At 37.4% G+C, this 19,665-nt stretch overlaps 1 protein-coding gene and 1 pseudogene across 1 annotated transcript in view; both read right to left on the minus strand.

Moving 5' to 3' along the window:
• The window catches only part of DIS3L2 (DIS3 like 3'-5' exoribonuclease 2), a 307,218-nt gene that overhangs the window by 225,362 nt on the left and 62,191 nt on the right, over window positions 1-19,665 (minus strand). The window lies entirely within an intron of this gene.
• LOC138388198 (U2 spliceosomal RNA) lies at window positions 10,651-10,829 on the minus strand (annotated as a pseudogene).

Below are 19,665 nucleotides of genomic sequence, written 5' to 3' on the forward strand. Positions count from 1 at the left end.
TATTTTCTCACTAGAACTATACAACTTGTTAGTAGGTAGTAAGGTATTTACTGCCCCCATCTTATAACTGAAAAAACTGAGAATTGGAAAAGTGGTTTGAACATGTTACACAGCAAGTAAGTAGCAGAGTCTAGACATGAGTGTGGGTGTTCTGCCTCTATTTTCCTTTACATTACACTAGTGTTATCCACATTTATTCTAACTCAGAACATCTGAAGGACACATTCTACTCACATAATCTCTACAGCAGTGATTCTCAACTGGGGGACCAGCGGTAGTAGTAGTTTGTACAGCTTCTCTCAGAATGGGGAGAAGTAGTAAGAAGAGAAAGGAAAACTAATCCTTTGATTGTCTTCTTTCTTGTTACCTAAGCCCTATGCAGTATCTCCTAGACAATTCCATCTTAATGTGCCACTGCCACCTAAAACTCAAAACATCAAAACCACCCTAGTCCTTCCCCTCAAAGTATTTCTCTTTCCTGTTCTTCTCTTTCTTCCAACACTACTACCACTCTCTTCTAAGCCATTAAAGCCTAAAAAAACCTTAAAATCACATTTGACCCTTTCTACTGCTTAACATACCAGTCACCAAATCTTTCACTCATTTCTTACGAGCACTCTTATATTCCACAAATATCCTGGTATTTTAAGTGACACTATCCTAGAAATCACCAGAAATAAAAAATCTGACTATATTACCCTCTTACTGAAAAATCTTCCTTGGATTCCTCTTTCCTTCTCTATTCTTTGGCTTACCATTCAAAGACCTTGATCTTATCAATGTCCACTTACCTTTTTAAATAATTTCATCTTACCTGCCATTTCCTTCCATTATACACCATTCACTGCAAACTCTGTCTTGGCTTAAATCCCACCAGCTCAAAATCAAGAATAGGTTTCTAACAACTTAAAACAGCAGGATCTATCTCTCTATTTCTCTGTGACTGAAGTAAGAAAAACTACGTAACTCCCTTTAAAAATGGTTAAATTTTAACTATTTTATATAAGAAAAAGGGTTCTTGGAGAAACGATCACACATTGTGAAGGAACACGCCATTGTTGTAGATGTGGCTTGGACTGCAGGAGGACAAGGGTGCAGAGGTCTGAGCAGCAGGCTCCCGAGAGATCACAGGGTCTGAAGTAGAATTACAAGTGCTCTGCAGTATGTGCCCTCTCTCCTCTTCTGCATGGCCACCACAAGCAACTAACCACACAACCTAACTCTGGTACAACCAAGCCTCCATACCTAGTCACCAAGGAGAGTAAGAAGCAGGTATGCTTCCCCTTAGACAAGAGCCGGTTCACAGAACACAACAGGATCCAACTAGAGTTCTCCCAGTAGCAAGGTGATAAATATTTTTGATATCAGAAATGAGCAGAGAGGTATGGAAGAAAATTAGGCAATTTGGCAGAATACTACACCAAGTTCTGAAGCTCAGGGACAGATAAAAAAAAGTTAGGCAAGAAGCAAATCTAGGAAAACCAGAAAAGCAAGCCTTAGTAGAGAATTTCTAACAGACAAAAGAACTGAATTGCTACTTGAACAAAGTTCAGAGGAGGAATAGATAATTATTTAGTGTAAGAATATATACATGTACATACGCCTTGTACATGGTTGTTGCTTTTCTTTGAATCATTCTTTATTGTTTTTAAGTTTCTAAAACATAATCAATGTATGAAGACTGCCTGTTTTAGCTAAAAGAGACAGAAAAACCAACTTAAATTGGCTATCTTTAAGTAACTTATTGGCTTATGTGATTGAGCCAATCTGATCAAACTGAGGGGCTCGGATGATATTTGTAGGATGGTATGTGTGCACATACGTATGTCTGCGTGTCTCAGTTCAGCTTTCCTCAATGTTAGCTCCATTACCAGAGTAGCCTCTCTCCATACAGAGAAGGATGAAGGTGCCAGCAGCTCCAGAATTACGTCCCATTCCATTGATATAAATCTCTTAAAACAGTGTATGGGGCCGGGCGTGGTGGCTCACGCCTGTAATCCTAGCACTCTGGGAGGCCGAGGCGGGTGGATTGTTTGAGCTCAGGAGTTCGAGACCAGCCTGAGCAAGAGCGAGACCCCGTCTCTAACTAAAAAATAGAAAGAAATTATCTGGACAACTAAGATATATACAAAAAATTAGCCGAGCATGGTGGCGCATGCCTGTAGTCCCAGCTACTCGGGAGGCTGAGGCAGAAAGATCACTTGAGACCAGGAGTTTGAGGTTGCTGTGAGCTAGGCTGACACCACGGCACTCTAGCCAGGGCGACAGAGTGAGACTCTGTCTCAAAAAAAAAAAGTCCATTCTCACTACTTCTGTTTGACATCATAGTGAAGGTTTCTGGTAAGAAGAGAAAAAAACTAAAGGGCATATCTATTGGAATAAAAGTAAAACAGCCTTTATTTGCAGATAATATGATATATATGTAGAAAATTCCATGGAATCTTTAAAGAAGCTACTAAAACTATTAATAATTAGGTCATAGGACATTATAAATATATCAAAATCAATCTCTATATACTAGCTATGAACTAGAAAATAAAATTAAAAGAATAATAACTTAGGAAGAAATTTAACAAAATACGTGCAAAACTTATACACTGAAAACCATAAAACACTGTCAAGAGAAATTAAAGAAGACCTAAATAAATGGAGAGAAATACCTTGTTCATGGATTGGGTAGCTCCAATCTATTCCAATTGGCCCCAGACTGATCTACACATTCAATGCAATCCCAATAGGCTTTTTTCATAGAAACAGACAAGCCAATTCTAAATTTCCCATGAATATACACAGGAGCTAGAATAGGCAAAACAATTTTGAAAAACAGATACCACCAGATATTAAGGCCTACTATAAAGCTTCAGTAATCAAGTAGTTTAGATCAATGGAACAGAATATAGAGTCCAGAAATAAAATCACATTTATATAGTAAATTTATTTCCAAAAAAGATGGTAATTCACTAGGAAAGTATTTCAACAAATGTGCTAAAACAAGTAGATATCCATCCATATGAGAAAAATGAAATCTAACCCTCACTGCACATTATATATAAAAATTAACTTGAAATGGACCATAGACGTAAATGTGAACACTGAAACTATAAACTGTAAACCTTATATAAGAAAAAAAAAGAAAAGAAACTTACAGAAACAGAGTAGAATGGTGGTTGCCAGGGGCTTGGGGAAGGAGAAATAGCTGGTCAATGAATATAAAGTTTCAGTTATGTAAAACTTAGTAAGTTCTAAAGATCTGTTGCACAGCATCACACCCATACTTAATAATATGCACTTAAAAGTTTGGGAAGAGGATAGATCTAAGTTAAGTGTTCTAACTACAATTTTTTTAAAAGAAGGAGAAATCTTTATAACTTTGGGATATGCAAAGATATATTAGATACTAAACCAAAAGTATAAATCATAAAAGAAATATTTGAAAAATTGGATTTCATCAAAATTGAAAACTTCTGGTCTTCAAAAGCACCCTTAAGAAAACTGTGTGGGAAAAACAAGAAGAAAACTGTGTGGCAAAGGACTTTTATCCACATTATATAAAGAACTCTTATAATTCATTAATAAGAAAACAAACCAACTAAAAAATGTCTGATAAAAGATTTAACAGACACTTCAGAGAAGAATATATGGCCATAAACACAAAAAATGTTCAGCATCATTTTGTCATCAAGGAAATGAAAAACAAATATAACAAACAACAACAAGAACAAGGAGACGCTACTATATACCCACCAGAATGGCTAAAATTATAATACCAGGCACACACACACAGTTTCTTTTCTCAATGTGATGCTAAAAAGAAGGAGACAGTCATAAAGAAAGAAATCAAAATAGAAATGTTATAGCAGTCTAAACACAAGTAGAGCTAGAGTTTGTGTACACCAAGTGCCACTGATCAACTGGCTATAAGATTCCACGTAGAAAAGCTAGAACTCCCAACTTCCAAAGGACCCACACTCAAAAGTCATATGGTACAACAGTGGGGAATCAGAGCCTGAGTGAAGAGGCAGAAGCACAACAGGCATTAAAGCCTGAGCAAAGAAAGTGACCTAGTGGAACAGAAGGCCAGCAATGTCTGTATATCGGTCATAAGCAGGAATGAGCAAAAAGTAAATATAATGTTGTGAACGGTAAGAGCCAGGTTTCTCTCAAAGGAGGGAGGTACAAATGCAGGAAGGAGGAAACTAGAATGAACCCTGTGATGTTGCACTGGAATTGGAGATATCCGTATGAATACAAAGTTTTCTAGACAGACAGTCAGTAAGATATAGACATGCATGTAATTTCCTAGTCCTGTTCATCAAGAGGGTTTGGGAGAGTCTGAGTTTCTCCATTAAAAGGAATCAGGGTATCTTATAAAACTGGCTGATTCCAGGGATAGCACAGGGAAAGTTACAAGATAAGGTGGGAACATCTCTAGAAAATAAATAAGTGTTCAAACAATGATGAAGACATGTCAAAATGACACCGGGGCCAACTTGGGGGGGCTTCCACTGGTCAGATCTGGGGCAATTTGAACAAAATAAATAATGATAGTCACAGATTACCCCTCTTAGAAGTGACATAATCTGTTCTTTCCCAAAGAGCATCTCTACATTAAACACATCCACTTTTCAGGATCTGTGAATTCAAACATTTGCTCAATGGCATAGTAGAGCCTTCTCTCCCTTCAAGATGTCCACTATTACATACCCAAATTTCCAGCCTTGAGCTTCTAGTGGGTCATGACAACACGAACACCTGACTCTCCCTAGAATGAGTCACCTAAAACTGGACTAAGCAAAGATGGAGAAGTGGCCTCTCAGCAGAGATGACTACAGAGAAACCAACATGCCTCAATCTCTGAAGCCAAGACAGGCTTTCCTTCACCTCAGCAGGGCACCGCTAGCGGCTGAACAAGATGACTCTAAGAATACAATGACCTAATTTTAAGAATATATTTGTCTAAGGAAGCTGTTTTATTTTATTAAGGAAAAAAAGTTGTTCAGTTTTATAAACTAGAGGGTTTTTTTGTTGTTGTTGTTGCTGCTGCTATTGTTTTTACCTTGTTTGGGCCCACACGTGGTACAAATGATCACCTTGTAGAATAAGAGCTGGTGAGGGGAAGAAGCATGTCTTTAATGAGGTGGTTCCTTCTCTACCACGGAGACTGTATTTCTGAGCAACTGTATATAACTCAGTATCATTTCCAATTCACACTTCACATAAAGTTGTGTTTCATTTCAAATCAACAAGACCTCAAATGTTCCCTGTGGGCTCTCTGTGTATGAACTGCACTTCCATAGTTCAGAAGTGACACAACAGAGGAAGCTATTGTCAACCCTGAGGCTAGTCTGGCTACCACATATAAAATTACTCTGGAGGCAATCTGCTTATGAGATTGAACTTTGAAGAAAAAGTAGAAAAGAATAAGAAAGAAACCTGGCCACAAGCTGTAAAATGCAGTAGAATTGTATGTGTGCACGTACTCACAATAATATAAAAGCAAGGAGCTTATGTTCTCTGTAGTTAATCTTTTCAAGCTAAGACCTGCCCAAGTATTTGGGAAGAAAGTTACATTAAAAAGAAGCTCTCTACCTTCACTGGCTAAGTCGCCAATCATGCAAGAAACATGTCTTTGCTTTCCCATTAGCACTTTCTTACTTGCTTTGCAGACAGATAAGCCAGGCACAAAACAGAAAGCTACTTTTCAACAACTAGGGCAAAAGAGACAAAAGAGTCTCTTTGAGGTTACACAGTCACTGAGCAGCCCCAAATCCTGCTTTCAAAATGAACTGCTAAAATCTTTTCTTAAAAGAGTTATTCTGAAATCACCTAAGATTTGGAGATAATGTTGGGTTTGGTGGTGCTATTATTTTTAATATTTAAGCCAATGGTGACCCTTCTGATGGTAGAGTAACTTTTTTTTAATCAATAATTTTCTAAGATTACAAGTATAGAAATACAATTTTCACATTGTTTTATTTGAATCATTTTAAAATCTGTCATCTTTCCCCTACTTTGATAGAAGCATAAAAAGTGAATAAGCTGGTTCTGCCATATAACCTCACAGTTTATGCCGTTGCAAAAATTCTTCTGAAAATTATCCTGGGCAGAGATTTTTGTATACAATGTATCAGCCAAGAACAAATTTTTACAGCTGACTTCTAAACCCTTTAAAATTGCATTTTACAATGGAAATACTGACAGATGCGTTACCCCAGAAGCACTATTTTAATATTTCTAGCTTTTCCAAAATATAATACTATGAACTGGGGATCAGAGATGTAAAAAGAAAAAAAAAGTCATAAGTTATAAAGCCATTTAAGAAAATAGGCATAAATAAAAATAAGCTTTATGGACCAAACATGTTTACATGCATTTACCTACCATAACTGTTACATTTAGTTTTGCAAATGCTTTCTTAAACCAATGAGTCAGGATTTCTTTTCTTTTTTTCAGCGATACAAATGTTTAGGTTACATATATTGCCTTTGCCCCATCCCGAGTCAGAGCTTCAAGCGTGTCCATCCCCCAGACGGTGCGCACCGCACCCATTAGGTGTAAATATACCCATCTCCTCCTCCCCCCTCCCACCTGCCCAACACCCGATGAATGTTACTACTGTATGTGCACTTAAGTGTTGGTCAGTTAAGCCAGTTAACACCAATTTGATGGTGAGTACATACGGTGCTTGTTTTTCCATTCTTGTGATACTTCACTTAGTAGAATGGGCTCCAGGTCTATCCGGGATAGTACCAGAGGTGCTAGATCATCATTGTTTTTTGTGGCTGAGAACTCCATGCCATACATATACTACATTTTATTAATTCACTTGAGTCAGGATTTCAATTGGTAGAAGTCTTACCCCAAGGATCCTTTGTGATCAATGATTGACTTAAACCTGGCTTTACACCCACTCACTCATATACATACAGAGCCCAGTTCCTGCTTCCACATTTGGAAAAGTAGAGGCATTATCTAACATCTTATTGACTTGAGGAGGAAAAGCTATAAACCTCATGAGCCTTGGAGCAGTAGGAAACCAATTGTGGCAATCAGGTACTCAAACAAGGAAAATCTGTGCCAAGGACATCCCCGGTGCATAGCATAAAGACAGGCACAGTACACGTATGTGGCTAAATGACTTTCTCTCCCACACCTTCCACAATCTTTAAAATTGGCTTATTAGATCTAACTAGAAACAAAGAAAGTTACTCTCAATACCTGCCACCCAGATCCAAACCGCATCTACAACACGACAATCAAAAATGTGCACCTACAATGAGTGCATTGCACACCGTTTGGGGAGTGGTAACACTTGAAGGTGCTGACTCGGGAAAGGGGGGGTGGGGAAAAAAATATGAAACTATTGTTTTTAACTTGCACTGTTCACTTAATAATTTATCATGAATATTTCCCATATTATTTCATATCATTGTACAAGAAATAATGTATACATTATGAGGACATACTGTATCTAACAAGATATACTGTTAGACTCTTTGATTCTGTAAAATTAAATTGAAAAAAAATAATAAATAAATAAAAAAAAAAAAATGTGCACCTATATCCTCTGGATTCTGAAAGCTCTGATATTAGGAAATGGACATAGGAGGAGAGCCCTCAAGAACAGAGGTACTGGCTTTGCTGCTCAACACTTAGCTTGAAGCACATCCCAGTTTCATCAACTTTGAAATAAGGAAGTTAGACTGGAAAATCATTTTACATCTCCAGCTTCAAGATCTATGACTTTCACAGTGAAAGGAAAAATGTAAGGATGGAAAGTGAGTTCACTTATGAGAAGGAAATTTAAGTTAATTTTGTGACCAAATATGCTTATGTTCAACTTGACCATTGCAATTATAACATAATTATTTGATTACATTCGTGTACCGGTTAAAAGTAGTACAGAGTAATTTTTTTCTTGTTTTAAAGTAAACATTTTTAGTAAATATAATTTATTTTTATTTATATAAAGTCCACAAATCATAAATGGATAATACAATGAATTTTTATAAAATAAACAATACCCACATACAACATTACCAAGATGAAGAAATAGAGTCTCAACAGTGCGTTAGTTTTCTATGTTGCACAAAAACTTATTACAAACTTAGCAGTTTAAAACAAGACACATTTTTTTGTCTTACAATTTCTGTGGGTCAGATATCCTGGCATGGCTTAACTGGGTCCATTGCTGAGATTTCACAAGACTGCAATAAAGGTGTCCGTCAGCTGGGGCTGCTGTCTCATCTATGGTTTAAGGATCAGGGTCCTCACATAAGCTTCATTTCCACGCAGCTATAGAACTCTTGGTCTTTGCTTCTTCAAGGCCAAGAGAGCATCTCTAACTTCTAGACCCTATGTTAAAGGGCCTACCTGATGAGGTCAGGCCCACAAAAATAATCTCTCTTATTAACTTAAAGTCAACTGATTAGGGACTTCAGTAACATCTGCAATATCCCTTTACCTTTGCCAAATAATGTAACTTACTCCTGGGAATGATATCCCATCATATTCACAGGTCCCACCCACACTCAAGGGGAGGGAATTAAATGTGGTGTATCAGAGGAGGAGAATTTTGGGGGCCATCTTACCATTGTACCTACCAGAACCAACACTCCAGAAACTATTCCCCTGCCCCTTTCAATTACTGCTCCTTCAAGGATAAATGTTATTGTGATAAAATCACAGACTAGTTTTGAATGTTTATAAGTAGAATCATAAATATTCTTGTATGTGGCCATGAGATTCATTCTTAATTGTTGCACATAGCTTGAGGTCAACCATTCTCTCTGCTATACAGTCTTCTATTGTATACATGTACTACAATACATTCATCCATTCTATTATTGATAGAGATTTGGGTAGTTTCCAGTTTGGAGCTATTTTATATAATGTTGCTATGAAGATTAGATTCCTGAACGTGTTTTTTCATGCACAAGTGTACCCATTTCTTTTGGGTATATACCTAGGAATGGAAATTCTGAGTCATAGGATATTTGTAGCTTTAGCAAATGATGCCAAGCAGTTTTCCAAAGTGGCTATACTGACTTACATTCCCATTAGCAATATATGAGAGTTCCAGTTACTCTACACCTCACCAACTCATAGTATTGCCTGACTTTTTCAATCCAGCTCTTCTAGTGGGTGTGAAGTGGTACTGAATTATGGTTTTGACTTGTACTTCCTTGGTAACTGATGAAGTTGAGCATCTTCTCATAAGTTTACTGGCCATTTGAATAGGCTTTTTTTGTGAAGAGCCTGTATAAGTCTTTTGCCAATTTTTATTTGTCTGGTCTTTTTCTCAATTATTTGAGAGAATACTTTATAAATTCTAGATATGGCTCTTTTGTTGAATATGTGTTGCACAACTTTTCCCACTGTGTAGACTGATATTTACTTCCCTTATGATGTTTTTGAACAGAATTCTTTAATGTACTCCAATCTATTAATTTTTCTCCCTTAGTGTTTAGTGTTTTTTGTGCCTTGTTTAAGAAGTCTTTGCTGCCCCCAAGGTCATGAAGATATCCTCCCATGTTTTCTTTGAAAAGCTTTACTCTTTGACCTTTCATATTTGGATCTATAATCCACCAAGAATTAACTTTTGTGTATGGTATAAGATAAAGGTGAACATTCTTTTTCTCCATATGGATAGCCAACTGGTCTGGCACTACTTGTTGAAAAGAGTGTTCTTCCCCCTATGCATTGCATTGTCACCTTTCTCATTATCAAGTGACCATATATGAGTGCATCTGGTTCTGGACTTACAATTCCATTCATCAACTTATTTGTCTCTCCTTGTACCAGTACCATACCATTTCAACTGTGCTCACTTTATAGTAAGTCTGATGGTGGGTAGTTTAAAAACTTCAGCTTTGTTCTTCAAAATTGCCCTGGTTATTTTTGGCCCTTTCCATTGGAATCTATTTTTAGAATCAGTTTATCACTTTCCACACATTATACAAAAAATGCTTGCTGGAATTTTGGCTTGGATTATGTTAAATCTAGAGGTCAATTTTCAAGATTTTGTCCCTTGGTTTTCCTAAGTCTTATCATGTTGTGCCTATATCTAATTTTCTTTGTATTAATCCTATTTGGGCTTTCTCAAGCTTCTCAAATCTGTAGCCTGATGACTTCTGTAAGTTTTGGAAAATTTGGGGCCATTATCTCTTAAAATGCTGTTTGATTCTGAATGAAGCTCTCCTTTCCTCCTTGGTTCTTATACAAACCTTTTCCCTGGGTCTAATTTATATTTTATGCTCATTTATGTATTTTCTAGCTTTTTATTTTTTCCATGTGAACTACTCTGGAGTCCACTAATCTTCTCTTCTAAAGTATCTAATTTGTGGCCAAAAAAATTTACTGAGTAATCAATTTCTATTATTTTTTAGTTCTAGAATTCTATCTAGTCTCTTTTAATAGATACCAGTTTTCTGGTGAGATTCTCTATTTTATCATCTATTATCTTGAGCATTTTAACTCACAGTTATTTTAAAATTAATTTCTAGCAACATCAAATTCTGAATTACCTATCGTTTGTCTGTATTTTCTTTTTCTCTTGGTTTTCACAATCATTTGTTTTGTCTTGTCTGCTAGCATACCTGGTGTAATTTAAAATAATGAACACTGTAGATGCAAAATTGTAGGAGCTTTGGAAGATACTCTCCTTTTCCAGAGAAGATTCAATTTTCTTTTATCAGGCAGATAGACTGGAGACAGATCATCCTGATCCAATCAGAATCAAGTTGATTTGTGGATGGATTTCTTGCTTTTTTTTAAACTGATAAGAACAGATACTACACTTGATCTTAGCCAAAAGGCCAAGAAGCGATTCTTGCTTTTTTTTTAAGTACACACCATCAGCCAAACACATCTATTGTGAGTAGAAATTTTAGGGTACAAAATACATATAACAAATAAATTATAATTCAACAATGAATCAAGAGTTCATGGAACTTATAAAATGTAAGACTGGAAGTACTTTGAGTAGTTCCCATATTATAGATGTTCTTCCATATAAATGTTTATGTGAATTTTATCTTTCTTGGGATTTTTTCCCCTCCAGTAATACTGCTCCTTCTATTTGCAGATATCTTCCAAATCCCTAGAAAATGCTCCCTGCACATGCATACGGGCTCATGTGTACACTCTGTGTCTCAGTTCACATTAGGGATTCAAGATGATGACCTCAAGAATAAGGAGGTAGGAAGAAAACAATTCCCTTTCCCAATGCTGCTTCTCAGCAACAACAGGTATCAGTAGAAAGCTTCAAGGCAAAATGGGAAGACAAGAAAATAAGATGAAAAGTGATTCATTCTTTATCAACTTCATACCTCCAAAAAGGTATCAAATAAGTCTAAAATGAATAACTTTAGGGAAGTCATTTACCTTAATACTTCCATGACAAAAATCATACTTTAAATGAGATGGAACAAGTACCCTCTCAGGGGTCTGCCTATTTTCCAAGCATGGAAATAAAGGAAAAATCTTGAATCCCTTCAAGGAAAATTCTAGGCACCTAACTATCCTTAAAAAGTGAATGCGCCAGGCACTGTGGCTCACGCCTGTAATCCTAGCACTCTGGGAGGCCAAGGCAGGAGGATTGTTTGAGCTCAGGAGTTCGAGACCAGCCTGAGCAAGAGCGAGACCCCGTCTCTACTAAAAAGAGAAAGAAATTATATGAACAGCTAAAAATATACATAGAAAAATTAGCCGGGCACGGTGGCACATGCCTGTAGTCCCAGCTACTTGGGAGGCTGAGGCAGGAGGATCGCTTAAGCCCAGGAGTTTAAGGTTGCTGTGAGCTAGGCTGACACCATGGCATTCACTCTAGCCGGGGCAACAAAGCGAGACTCTGTCTCAAAAAAAAAAAAAATAGTGAATGGGCGACCTAATGAAAAGAAAGTAATACTAATGGCCCTTCTAGCAAGCTGGAGTTATGAGGTTTTTTGGCTCCTACGGAAACTAAAAGATGGCATCTTAACATATATTCTTGAGTTTTGCTTTTTTTCCTCAGAAATCCCCACCAGATAGAAAATGTAGATAAGGGGGAACTGAGAAATTAAAACTCTGATGATCATTCTTTGTTCTAAATTTCTCCCTGAGGGGCCTGGAGAGAGTCACACCCACCTTAACGTTTCTTTCTGCTAATCCAAGAATCTCTGAATCCACCTATAGCCAATAGGCCCTCACTTCGGGATATGTAGCCTTTGGGGCCAGACCAACATACTGATTAACAATTTTGCCTGCAACTTCTGATATCCTGAAATGTACCCCTCCCTTTAAAAACTCTTGCTTATAAGCCATCAAGGAGTTAAGTGTGAACTGCCCATTCTCCTTCCATGGTGCCATGCAATAAAAATGCCTCTTTCTCTCTCTGTAACTCTCAGCTTCAGTGTCTGGCTTTGGTGTGCCAGTTTGGTTCAGTAACATAAGCATATAATATTATGACTGGCTTTTCTTTCCCTAAATGAATTTAGCTATTTCTGCTAAAAGAACAGAATTTTCCTTTCAAATTAGTAAAAGGTAAAAATCACTTCTGGCATTTGCATTTGTTAATGTAGTTTCCAAATGTTAAGATATTATTTAAATTTCCTAATGGTTCTTAAACAAAGAAACAAAGACTAGATTTTGAAACTAAGCCTCCATAGATCCATTCAGGCCTAACAGATGCATAAACTTTCTATATGCTCCATCAAGACAACACAGTGTCTGTTACATTCAATGATTCTCTTATCTGGTATACAGTAGATGTCCAAAATAATATTTGTTGAATGAATCATCACATCAATGAATTAAGGAAAAGGAGACACCTGACATTGTGATATTATGGTATAATAAAATATATTTATATAGTCAACAATTTTAGTTTCTAGCACAGAACTCCTAAAACCCTTTGAATTTCCATAGTGACAGGGGTGAGAGGAGCATCTTTTGTTAATGGTAAGAAGATCCTTTCAAATATACCTCAGTTTATGATAACGAGGTAACTCTTGGAGGATGGGGGCTAGTTGCCAGAGAGCCAATCATGTGATTAGAGGGTTGAAACTTTCAGCCCCACCTCCTGACCTCCAGGAAGGGAAGAGCAATCCCCAATGACCAATGATTTAATCAATCATGCCTGTGTAACGAGGCCTCCATAAAAACTCTAAATGAGTGCAAAGAGCTTCCAGGTTGGTGAATACATGGAGGTGCTGGTAGAGTGGAGAGCCTGGAAAGGGCGTGGAAGTTCTGTGCACCTCCCCCATGCCATGCCCTATGTACTTCTTCATCTGTATCTTTGCAATATCCTTTATAATACACTGATAAATATAAGTCAGTGTTTTCCTGAGTTGTGTGAGCAGTTATAGCAAATTATTGAGCCTGAGGAGGAGGGTCATAGGAACCCCCAATTTATGGCCAGTCAGAACTACAGGAAGCCCAGATTGCAATTGGCCTCTGAAGTAGGGGGCAGTTTTGTGGGATGAGCCCTTAATCTGTGGGGTGTGTGCTAACTCTGAGTAGTTAATGTCAGAACTGAGTTAAATTGCATGATACCCAATTGGTGTCCATGGAGAATTGCTTGGTGCAGAACACCCACACACTGGGTGTCAGAAGTGTTTTGAGTAGTACAGAAAGTGTTTCCTTTTAGACATATAAGTACCCTCCTTGCTTTTATTTATTTATCCTAAAAAGCATACTTTTAAAATAATTTAATAACAAAACTGACACCAATACATATTCTAATTTCTGTATTAGACAGAAGTACCTTGAAGATGGAAATATAAACAAAAACTCAAACTTGAGAATTTCCTCTTTTTCTCTGAATTTTAGAACTGACTTTTCACCTGTTTCCAGACATTGCTCCCTCATGTATTAAATCAATACACTCTGGTGTGTTTAGAAATTAGCACATGAATAACGAAAAAGAAACATTACAGTTCAGTCCACCTTGCAAAGAAACCTATGTCTGCAATATGCAATATTTACAAAGGTCCTGGACAAGTACCTAACAGAATAGGTATTCAATAAATGGTGTTTGCATGTTTAACATCATCACATAGTGAGAGTCATTAATAATAAGCAACGTAAATACTACCCAGAAGAAAACATCAAATACCATTGAAGGATTAACAGAGACAAAAAGGGCTCTGTAACATGAATGACAAACATATAAAGGTTTTGAATTCAGTAAAACAGCAGCATTGAATAACAATTGTGAAAATAGCAAGGAAAGGCTTCCCAGAGGCAACAAACTATGAATCCAGTCTAGGAAGATGAGTAGGGGAGAGAGGGAAAGATACCTGCAGAGAACTACAAGCAAAGGAAACTGTAAGTGCAAAAATAAAATGCAAGTATCCAGCTACACAGTGCACTCAAAGACCTCCAGTCTGTGGTGCCCAAGGCTAAGGGGTGAAGGAAACAGAGTTGCCCAAGAGGTAAGAGGTACATCATGGAAGGCCTTTATGTCACACAAAGGAATAAGAATGTAATTGGTGATAAAAAGCTAAAAGACACTAGTCTAAGCTGATATTAACTGAGAAATAGGTAAACTATGACATCTGAGGCCTTGGGAGAAAACAGATAGATCATCCTGGAATGACTGAAATCTGCAGTCAAATTTATTTAATTCTCAAAACCTCAAAAAATTAAGACAGAAACAAGTCCAAAATCATCTGTAAACATTAATGAAGAAACATTACAAAAGACATTTACAATCAACATTTTGAATCTCTGATATTCAGGTGGAAAATTACATCCAGCTCTTATGTGTAAACATCCAGCAAACCTGACTTGATCCATTGCTGCGTTTTCTCCTCCAAGCTAGTTCTTAAGAAAAAAAATTCTGCTTCATAAGATCACTACATTTGGTGACTGTACCCTGTGCTTTTTGTCTTTCTAGTCATAAAATTTACTTCAAAACAATACCAGATGTTTTCCTCATGTTTGGAAACATTAAATTGTTCAATCAGTGTTTATTCTATGTCTACTGTATGCCAGTTACCAGGTGGCTATATATAAGAGAAGGAAAATGAAAGAATGAAACTCATTTCATTTTAAAAGTACCTACTACTTGTCAGACACTATTCTAGGTGATTATATAGCTCATTAATCCTTACCAAAATACTTGCCCCATTTATAGGTGAGGCCCCTAAAGTTCAGAGCCAGTAAGTAAAAGATCTAGAATGTAGACCCCAATCTGTCTTGAAAGCCCATGTTCTTACCAGAATACTATGAATGTAAACATAAAGAAGACACAATCCCTACCCTCACCAGTTGAGACTTGGGAGGAGTACATGCTTCTCTATTCATTTAAATATAGTTCTCTTGCCTAAAATATTCTCCTCTCCGTTGAATTGTCATTTGTCAAACTCTTCTTCCAAACTGCAATTCAAATGTCAAAAATTGTAAGAAATTTTAATAAGCTCCCTTAAGCAGAGCTGTCCTCTCGCCTCCACAGACCTCTGGCATCTGTGTTCACATCTCTGTTAAGAAATATGCTACATAGCAATATGGCTGCTCTGTTTACATACCTGCTTCCTGCACTAGTCTGCAAGTTGACCAAGGGCAATCACAGAAGAATTAGGCCCTTATATACACCAAGGCATCCATTACATGTAACAAAGTAACTTCTCTACTTTGCATATGGAATGGCACTATTTAAGTACCATACTTGGGAGAATTGAGCAGTCACTCAAGTCATTTTCTACATTCTCTGGTTTAGATGAGGACTAGGATCCTGTCTATCTTATTCTTTGCCATGTTCCAAGTGCTAACACAATGCCTGACTCCTTGTCAGTACTCAACATAAGTTTGATGGAGGAGTTACACGAGTGAACCAGTCCACTCCCTTGCTGACAGACTATATGCTAAACCATTTACCTCAATTACTCTCATTTTCTACATTCCAGTCTCTTAGAAATCTCCTTTGTTCCCGACTCTGAACTCACTTTCTGTTTATAGCACTACATTCATCCATTGAACAAGCTTTTGTCACCTGCCTCAAAGCACCGACTTTTAGCTGACCCACTACTGTCCTCCTCTACTACATCTTGCACCCCTGACAATTTTTCCAGTGACACAAATGGTGTCGGTTTGGCACTTAAAAGGGACTGAGTAGAGAACTATTTATCTCCTTTCTGATCACTGCAAACACCAATTCACACTACCCACTGCTTAAGTTAATGGCAAAAAGGCCTGAGGAATAAAGGTACGGAGCCCAGAGACCCAATGAGAATTTGAATGAGAAGCTGGAACAGCAGCAGTAAGGAAAGGAAGCCATGCAAGAAAGTTTAGGTGGACAATGTGTTCCCTATTAAATTTCCCCTGCTTCCAAAAAATATTACTTACACCACAATCTTCAGGATCCATTTCAAACCTGATCAAAAAGGATCTAAAACTATGGTAAATACATCTAGAATTCTTAATAAGCCACAAGCTCAATGTTCACACACATTATTTTCCAGAAAACTCCAAAAAACAAAACACAGAATCCAGTCAACTAATTCCCAAGAACTCATACAGATAGAGACTCCTTAACATTTTCTGATTTAAAATTGAAAGACTCAAGAACTACAAGCTTGAATTACCAAGATGGAGTCAAAATGGTAAGACATTTTCCAGCAGAGTTTGCATGCTCTTTAGGGATAAGAACAAGGTATCTGTGTCTGAGGGTCACAGGGTTCCTTAATAGAGCAGGAGCAAGGTCTTTCATAAAGTCTAACTATGCTTCTAGAACAGGGGTTGGCAAAACTACAGCTCACAGGGCAAATCCAACTGTTTTTATAAATAAAGTTGTATTGAAACATAGCTGTGGTTATTCATTTACGTATCGTCAGGGGCTGCTTTCATGCTGCATCAGCAGAAGATAAGTTGTTACGGAACCACACGGCCCACAGAACCTAAAACATTTACTATCTGGCCATTTATAGAAAATGCTTGCTGACTCCTGCTCTAGAAGATTCCTATGCTCCCAAAAATCACCATAAGGAGATCTGCCTCCTCCTGGCCAACTGTCCCCAGTCCGTTTGCTCCTAAAACCTGATCTGGCTTTCTCTGGAGCTTGTTTTGTTTCTACCCATAGTTCTGTGTGCTGTATTGTCAATTCACTCTTACAGACATTCCCAATTTCTTCTAACATTACATCTAGTTCATTTTCAGTGCTCTGTTCTCAAATTCTAATTTTTTATCTGTGTTGGGATATTTCTAACTAAATTTTAAGTATATTTGGTATAGATCAGAAATTGACCAAAACTCTCCATCTCAAGCTCTGGCCCTAGGAAACCCAACTAAACATACCATATTTAAGGAAAGTTTCTCTCATACCAAAACAATAATGATCACCTGTCTGTCCCTTATTCTCAGACCCTTTCTCAGTCTCCTTCACTCACTGTGGTTTGGTTTCTGCCTTTTCTACCCCATTAAAACTGCTTTGATCAATGTCACAGATGGCTCTATATTAGTCAAATCTAACTTCTCAGGAAAACTTCTCACTGGAGCAAATGGTACTTCTTCCTCCTCCTTCAAATGCCCCCTTGTCTTGGTTCCTGGCATTAACATTCTCTCCTGGTATTCCTCCTTTCTCTCTGGCCACCAGTTCTCAGTGTCCTTTACCAGATCCTCTTCTTTTGCATACCCATTAAGTTTTGGTGTTCCTCAAGCTCCACCCTCAGGTTGTCTTCTTTTATCTCTCCGTAAAACACCAATTTATTCAAGTGTCACAGAGGTCACCCAAATCTCTACCTGTGGCCAAGATCTCACTCCTGAGCTACAAATCCTAGTATCTGAAAGCCTTCTTGCTTTACATACCTATATGCCCCGAGGCATCTCAAACTCAACATGTCCAAACAAACTCATTATCCTACCCTAACCTCTGTCCCTGTTCCCCTTCTAAGATTCTATCTTGGCAAAGTGAGCTATCATCCCCTCAATTACCTGAGCCTAAAATCTAAAAGTCATCCTAGCTTATTCCTTCTCCCTTACCTGCTACATCCAATCATCATGTTCTACTTTATTGAACAGTCATCAATGCATCCCCTCATTGCATTCCACACAGGCACTGTGACTTTATCATCTCCCCCCACTGAGACTCTTAATACCTAACTTTCTTGTCACTCTCCCACTAATTTTCCTTCATTCCTTTAAATTCTCCTCCCTACCACCAGAATATTTAACATGCAAATATGACTATGTCACCCTCCTCAAAATTCTTCAATGACTCCCCAGTGCCTACATGATAACAGCTGAACTCCCTTACACAGGAAGACATTTCATAATGTGACGCCCACCCCCACCTCTCCATCTACCAGCCTGGCCCCATCTCTTGCCACTTTATATCTCTATCTTGCATTTTAACCTCCAAACTACTATAATATCTGTAGTTTTCCAAATCTGCCACGTTTCTGCAAGCCTTTATGCCTTTATATATAACATTCCTACCTTTGTACATAATATTGCCTAAATTCATAAGACACTTATGTATATGCCCTAAATCATTATTTTCTATAAGATGTAGGATAAATCTATTGAAATTTTTTAAATAAAAAATGAGAATTTGAACAATAGCAGTAGCAAGCAGCAATATCACAATATGACTATTAATGATAACTCTTTATGGTTTATAAATATTACCAAATAAATGCCAGTACATTTCCTTAAAACGTAACTTCCCTGTCTTCCACTTATAAAAACTGCACCACTGTGCCATTAGCTTAATTCAAAGCAAAAAATTTACTTTGTATCACACATTATACTTTAAAAGAAGAAATACATCACTAAGCATGATCTTAAAGAGCACCTAGATCATTTTCAGGTACTTCTGAATTCTATTTTCAATAGTGGAGATAAATTTGTAGTAAGAGATATAGAAGCTTTTGCTGTGACTAGTGGCATGTGGTTTCAGATGGCTAGTCAGGAATGCAACATATAATGAACATAATTAATCTAGTGTGATTGTCATTAGCCCAAGTTTACCAGATATATCCTGCTATTCCTACTCGTAGACATGTTATAGGATTGCACTTCTTGGCCCTTTTATGGTTGGGTAAGGCCAGGTGACTTAACCTGCCCAATGAGCTATGAGCAGAAGTGACTCTATCACTTCTGGACTGAGGCATTTTAAATGTGGCCCTCTTTGGCTATTTCCTTCTGCCACAGAAAAGGGGAATACTTCTGATGGTATCTGTTACATCCTGCTGGGACTCCGGAGTGAAGCTAATGCAAAGCAAAGTCCCTAGATAATCTTGATGGGCATGAGCAAGAAATAAACCATTCATTCAAGACTATAACCTTGCCTACCATACAATTGTTCATCAATTTAGATGGCTCAAAGAAACACACACTAAAACACCAATATTTTACGTCTGCTGTAAGTGTTGTCAGTGGTACACTCAAGAGCTAGAAATAATAAATTTGAGTTATCCCGTGATCTTGGCCAAACTACGACTCTCAGTCCTCATTTCTAAGAAGAATAGTAGTAATATCTGATATTTCTGAAGCACTTAGCAATGTGTTATCATTGCTGTAAGTACTTTATCTACATTAACTCATTCCTTACAATGAATGTGAAGTTCATCAAACCATCTCCAAGGAGTTGAGGAATGAATTAGTTTTCTAGCAAATAATCCTTAAATATTAATTGGGAGTTTCTCAGCACAAATAAGCTACTCTACCCTTAAATGGTACATTCCT

The sequence above is a fragment of the Eulemur rufifrons genome, chromosome 1 (genome assembly GCF_041146395.1).
Source record: "Eulemur rufifrons isolate Redbay chromosome 1, OSU_ERuf_1, whole genome shotgun sequence".
In the NCBI taxonomy this organism is placed as follows: Eukaryota; Metazoa; Chordata; class Mammalia; order Primates; family Lemuridae; genus Eulemur; species Eulemur rufifrons.